The sequence below is a fragment of the Nansenia antarctica genome, assembly GCF_963989245.1.
Source record: "Nansenia antarctica genome assembly, chromosome: 2".
Taxonomy (NCBI): domain Eukaryota; kingdom Metazoa; phylum Chordata; class Actinopteri; order Argentiniformes; family Microstomatidae; genus Nansenia; species Nansenia antarctica.
In genome coordinates this window covers 33746210-33753709 of record NC_137675.1, presented here as the reverse complement: position 1 = coordinate 33753709, position 7500 = coordinate 33746210, and positions in this window count along the sequence as shown.

The following is a 7500-nucleotide window of genomic DNA, read 5'->3' as shown; positions in this document are numbered from 1 at the left end:
GTGTGTGTGTGTGTGTGTGTGTGTAAACTATCCTCAAAGAGAGGGACATGTCAGGCATTTCCTGTTTTCTTGTTTAGAAACATGTCTCAAACTACAGTTGCAATCAAAATTATTCAACTCCCATTGCACATTAGGTTTATTGGCAAAATATACAATTTCTTCTTTACTGTTTAAGTAGTTCAATGAAACTAATACTACAAGGGTTTTTATCCAAATTAAACACAAAATGCTACTTTTAATGACTACTGCAGTCTCCAAATTATTCAACCCCTTCATGACAAATAGACTGAAGCTCAGCTTCTACCCTAGGGCCTTTCAGGCCCTGAACACAGCAAAGACCTAGGTTCTAGGCCCTGGACAATCTAGACAACTTGATGGCAGCTACTAGATTGTAAACATAAGTGCAATATTGAAATACAACTGTGAACATTTCAAACCTGCTAACTGCGACACTTTAAATGAATGTGCAACAATACAATGTGCAAATTTTGACAACCCTTGTGTACATAAGGTTCAGATATAGGAAAAGTTAGGATATTTATAGCATAGCATAGAGTACAGCACAGTGTTTTATTGTATAGTATAGTAGTATAGTAGATAGTGTACATAGCCTTTATTTATGTAAACCAGCTCTTTTTCCCTTTTTTATTTTACCCTTGGCCCTCTTGTTTTTAGTCTTTTTCCAAGCACCAGGATTTCGTTGTATGGTACCTGTACTGTATTAATGACAATAAAGACCATTCATTCATTCATTCATTCATTCATGACAAGCATCTTCAGTACCTAGTAGAGCACCTTTTGCTGTTATGACCTGCTGCAAACGTGATGCACAGCCAGACACCAGCTTCTGACAGCGTTCCTGAGGAATCTTAGCTCATTCCTCATGGGCAATGGCCTCCAGTTCAGTAATATTCTTGGGTTTGTGTTTTGCCACCGCCTTCTTCAAATCCCACCAGAGATTTTCTATGGGGTTCAAGTGAGGCGACTGTAGAATCTTCCATTTCTTCTTCTGAAACCAAGCCTTGGTGGACTTTGAGGTATGCTTGGGATCATTGTCCTGTTGGAAGGTCCAATGACGCCCAAGCTTCAGCTTCCTCACAGACGCCATGACGTTTTTTCCTAAGATTTCCTGATACTTTTGACTGAATCCATCGTGCCCTCCACACGCTGCCGGTTTCCAGAAGCAGCAAAGCAGCCCCAGAGCATCACTGAGCCACCGCCATGCTTCACTGTAGGCAGGGTGTTCTTTTCAGCATATGCTTCATTCTTCTTCCTCCAGACATAACGCTGATCCATAGGCCCGAAAAGTTCCAAATCCGAATTCCAAAACTTCTGTGGCTTATTTATATGGTTTTGAGCAGATTGGAGCCAACTTTTCTTGTGCTTTTGGGTCAGTAGTGGCGTACGTCTTGGAGTCCGGGCATGGAGCCCTTCAGTGTGTAGTATGAACCTTACTGTGCAAACTGAAACCTCAATGCCTGCTGCCACCATGTCTTGCTGCAGGTGTTTTGTCACTCAAGGGTTTTTGACCACTTGCCTCCTCAGGAATCTGGTGGCAGCCGCTGATAGCTTCCTCTTTCTGCCACGTCCAAGTAATGTAGCCACTGTTCCTTCAACTTTGAACTTGTGAACTATGCTTCCAACTGTATCTCTAGGAACAGTGCTTTTGCTATCTTTTTGTATCCTTTTCCTTGTTTGTGCAAGGCAATGATCTCTTCTCTGAACTTTTTTGGACAATTCTTTTGACTTTGCCATATTTCTAACATGCAATCAAACGTCACTCTCAACAAACCCCTAGCCAGTCCAGGTATTTATGTGTTCTATCTCAAGCACACCTGAACTAATCAAGCCCTTGATTAGTTGCACCAGGTGTGCTTGAGACAGGGGGTTGAATAATTTTGAGACTGCAGTAGTGATTAAAAGTACCATTTAGTGTTAGTGAATTTGGATAAAAACCATGCTAATATTAGTTTTATTGAACTATTTAAACTGTTCTTGTCTACTTTATTTATTGCAAACAGCTGAAAATGTTAACATTTTGCCAATAAGCCTAATGTGAAATGGGGGTTGAATTTAGATTGCAACTGTACAGGACTGATTGTAATGTCATTACAGACATGTGGAGTCTTTGCAACTGTCAGCGCATGCGCAAAACATGCCGGCAGCATCAATAAGAGAATGGATAACCTGGGATGTTATTGGCATCAATAAGAGAATGGATAACCTGGGATGTTATTGGCATCAATAAGAGAATGGATAACCTGGGATGTTATTGGCATCAATAAGAGAATGGATAACCTGGGATGTTATTGGCATCAATAAGAGAATGGATAACCTGGGATGTTATTGGCATCAATAAGAGAATGGATAACCTGGGATGTTATTGGCATCAATAAGAGAATGGATAACCTGGGATGTTATTGGCATCAATAAGAGAATGGATAACCTGGGATGTTATTGGCATCAATAAGAGAATGGATAACCTGGGATGTTATTGGCATCAATAAGAGAATGGATAACCTGGGATGTTATTGGCATCAATAAGAGAATGGATAACCTGGGATGTTATTGGCATCAATAAGAGAATGGATAACCTGGGATGTTATTGATACCGATCGGAAAAATGTGTTAGCGGTTCTCAACTGGAACCGGTCCTCGATTCCCATCCCTAGCCGAGAGTCTTGGGTGGATTTCTGTTTGTCTTTATTCTATTGGGGTTCTTCTGGCACAGAACTTCTCCATCCATGGGGGGGGGGGGAATACTAACTTGCTTAGTATTCAAATGTATTGATTGTAAATCGCTTTGGAATAAGGCGTCTGCTAAATGCCAAAAATGTAAATGTAAATGAACACCAGGCAGACGAGCGAAAAATCACAAATCTACAAATCTACAAACTATCTCGAAAATTCCACTAGGTCACAGACACTAGGTCACAGACACTAGGGTGTAGTGGGGGCCTTAGTGGATCGTGAGTTGGAACTGGTGATTAGAAGGTCATGAGTTCAAATCCCCACCTGGAAACACCACCACTTGCGTGAGACCTTGAGTAAGGCACTCAGCCCTAAGTTACTCTAGGGAGACTGGCCCCTGTAATCTCTAATTGTAAGTTGCTTTTGGATAAATGTGTCTGCTAAAGGGGTCAAATGTCAAATCTACAGAAATTTGAATTTAGGAGGGTTCGTCGGTTGTGAGAATGGTTTGGCCCTTCTACGTCGGTACTACGCCGGTACCACTCAGAGACTCACCCTCACTCTCCACTTTTAAATCCCACCTCAAAACCCACCTGTTCTCCCACGCATACAACCTCCCCTACCCCTAACCATCTCCCCTGCCACTCCTGGACATTGCTGTGTTAATTGTTCCCTGTGCCTGTTCGTTAACTCTGTGTTCTATGTGCTCATGTTATCTGTTGCTTGTTGCTTGTGCGTGTGTGTGTGTGGCCAGGCTCAGACACTGTGAGCTTCATGTGGGGGAGTCAGCCGGATATGAGGGGAACAAACCCTGAACATCATCTCAGAGGGGAGTCAGAGGGCGTCTGTCCTCCTGCCAGAGAAAGCAGAAGTGGCTCTGCTCAGCTTGGTTACAGAGGAGGATGGGGGGGGGGAGATCTTTTTCAATGCTAAGCTGCTATTTACACACAACGACCACTAGTTGTCCGCTTGTGAATTAGCCTGCTTCCTACACAGAAAAACTGCAAAATAGCTTTATATTAGCTTATCCTGATGTGATTTAGAAAATGTAAGGTTACTGGGTGCAGTGTTTCCTCCAGGAATTTTTACATTAGTGGCGGAGAGCCCTGTCCGCGATTTTTTTCCGCGTGCACGCGCGCTCAAAACAACGACCTAATTTCAACCAAAACTAGAGGGAGGATGGCAAAAAAATATATAGAATATACAGAATATAAACTTGTGATACCGGTTTCCATCCATCAGCTCTGAAGGTTTACGTTACTCACGGATCCAATGTCCTTCCAAATGAGCAGTCTTGGCTCCGTCTCAAACACAACAGGAAAAGTATGTCCAACTTGGCGAAAGTTTCCGAGTATTTCCAACTTGCGCGAGTTCTTCAACTTGCGACAGTTTTTCAACTAGATGTGATGGCTATCATGTCTATCAAAATTATCAAATTAGCCATCGTCCTGGCATGATTGGGTGTTGGTTTCAACGCACCTGTTGTTTGTCCTTCCTCCGTTTGCAACAAGAAACTCTGGACCTTTTCATGAATTAAAGTGGTCTTAAAATCCAAAGTCCAAATAAAAGTAACAAACGAAAGTAATATATGTTGGTGTACATACCACAGCGCACAGTAGCTGCTGCTTGTTCTCCCGCTGTAGTTGTAGCTGGTGGTGGTACCCCGCCATAAACGTTGTTAGCTGATCCACCAACTAGCTCCTTTGCTCCTGCCAGCCATGCAGTTTCGGATCGCTCATAGCCACTGCTAGCTTCAGCAATGTTTGAAGTGTCTGGGACATCTTTTTTCTTGAAAAATCCATCCATCTGTCGCTGTTTTCGTTTAATTTTTCGAAGTTATTTAACGTGATATCTTATTTGTGCACCTAGCTAGCTAGATCAGCTTTTTGTATCTTTTAGATGGTTCACATTTAGACCAATCAGGAGTAGCCCTTGTGTCACGTCGTCAACTGAATGTTTAATGTCATTAATCTGATTTTGGATCAGCGGTTAGAGAGAGATGGGCGTGGATTTAGGTGCACTTTTAGTCAACATCCATTATAGCGCTGATCTAGGATCAGATATATTTTAATCAGCTAAAATGTTCAGAGGTGGATTTTTTTATTTTTTTATTTTTTTTAGTGGACTGAATCAATTAGTGGCGGAGGAAATTCATTTGTGGCGGCCCGCCACCAATAAATGCATATAGAGGAAACACTGGGGTGGTAGAACGCACATATCTAGGAAAAGTCATGAAAGGAGGGTCCTGACCTTGATGGAGTGCAAAGATATAACTTATTTTTTTACTCACAGGGGTCAAATGACCCCACCCATGGCTGATTAAGTGTTAAAGATGGGCCCTTTTTACAAGTCGTCGTCGTCAACGTCGACCGAGATTTAGGAACGGCATCAAACAAACATGAGTTCTAACGAGCTACCTGCCTCCACCAGCCTCCAAGGCTCTTGTTCCCCTTTTAAAGATGTCTAAATGAATGCCAAGGTAATAAATGCCAAGGGAACAACAGCTTTACAAACATGCCCAGATCTGGCTTGATGCAGTCTGTCCAAGAGGAAACAACTCTAAGCCGTGTGCATGTTGTGATCCGGCCCTTTTCTAGTCTACTAGTCTCACATTTCTCCATATAATAAATGTAGGCCTAATGGAGGGTAATGACTAACAGATTTTACTGCTGGGTCACTAGAGAGCAGATTTGAGAGAGAGAGAAAGAGAGAGAGAGGGAGAGAGACACAGAAAGAGAGACACAGAGAGAAGGGTAGGCTAAGGCTATGAAGTCACTCTGGAGCTGATTAACGGGCATTTGAAATGTACACAGGCAAAGCGACATGAGAAGGAGAGGAGGGGGGGCAAAAGGAGGGTCAAGGGTGTGTGTCTTTGGGTGGGGGGGGGGGGGGGTGTTGAGCTTATGGGGCGCAAAGAATGTTGTCCGTAATTATTTAGGCATTTAAAGGCAACATTAAAAAGATGGGGTTTGCATCCCTAATGTCAACTGGCAGTGCATTCCACAATTAAAAAAGACAAGGGGAGGGGCTCAGTGTAACGCATGGAATGGAATGAGCAGATCCTCCGATGTCTACCCCCCCCCCCTCCTGCAAGAGTCTCCCAGAAACTATCTGTCAGTGGGATGAAGCTACAGGAGAGGTTCAGACATACAGACATACAGACAGACAGACAGACAGGCAGACAGGCAGACAGGCAGACACAGAAAGAGAGATAGGGAGCCAACATGTTCAAATATATTTAACTTCTGCAAATATGAGAAAGAGAGAGAAAGAGAGTGAGAGAGAGAGAAAGAGAGTGAGTGAGAGAGAGAGAAAGAGAGTGAGTGAGAGAGAGAGAAAGAGAGTGAGTGAGAGAGAGAGAGAGAAAGAGAGTGAGTGAGAGAAAGAGAGAGAGAGAGAGAAAGAGAGTGAGTGAGAGAGAGTGAGAGAGAGAGAAAGAGAGTGAGAGACCACAAGATAGATTAGGGTGCAGTGAAAAAAATGAAGTGTAAAAGGAAGAACGCAAAAGATTGACGAAGAAAAATGTGCAACTAATTGTGAAAGCACACACATTCCCAGTACACACTCCCAGTATACACTCCCAGTACACACTCCCAGTACACACTCCCAGTACACACTCCCAGTACACACTCCCAGTACTGTCCTCATCCAACCCTGAGGTGCTAAAGTTCATTCACAGTAACAGCTGGGGTCAGCTGCTGCTGTAAAAAGTTAGGGTGCAACCACCAAACAACACAGACCCACATGACACTTCACTGCAACTTCAACTTTACTGTCCTTCCGTTAGCTCAATGTCTCTGTTAAAGTTTAACAGAGTGAGACATTGATCGACATTTCCACAAAAGCATACAAACATGATCATATCAAATAAACAGACTGACTTATAATAGCGCCTTATTGCAAAGCGCTTTACAACGGCCTCTCATTCACCCATTCACACACACATTCACACACCAATGGCAGCAAGCTACCATGCAAGGCACCGGCCCGCTCACTGGGAGCAATTTGGGGTTCAGTGTCTTGCCCAAGGACGCTTCGACATGTGGCCAGCCGGGGTTCGAACCACTGATCTGCCAACCTTGTGATGATTAGACGCCGGCTATACCTCCTGCGCCACAGCCGCCCCGGGATATTAATGTGGAATATGACAGAATATGACAAACTACAGCACATGGCTAGCAACACAGGACAGAGCCACAGACCCCTGCTGAGCTACTGACAGTAGGATGACGTTGCCCCCGACAACAGTCTCACATAGAGCTAGAACATGACAAGCTTCCAAATGCATCCAAGACAGAAAAACACTAGGTACACTACTCTGCACAGTCCTTTGACTGAGGTGGTGGTTAAGCGGTTTGAGGCCCTTCACTAAAAGCACTTATCACAATGGTCTCAAAGCTGACTCAAGTTCAGCTTGGAAGTCTGTGGACAGACAGACAGACAGACAGACAGACAGACAGACTGACAGGCAGACTGACAGGCAGGCAGGCAGGCAGGCAGGCAGGCAGGCAGGCAGGCAGAGAGAGAGAGAGAGAGAGAGAGAGACAGGCAGGCAGGCAGGCAGGCAGGCAGAGAGAGAGAGAGAGAGAGAGAGAGAGAGAGACAGACAGACAGGCAGGCAGGCAGGCAGGCAGACAGACTGACAGGAAGACCGGCATGCAGACAGACAGACAGACAGACAGACAGACAGACAAACAGGCAGGCAGACAGGCAGGCATTCAGGCAGGCAGGCACACAGGCAGGCAGGCAGACAGACAGGCAGGCAGACAGACAGACAAACAGGCAGGCAGACAGGCAAGGCATTCAGGC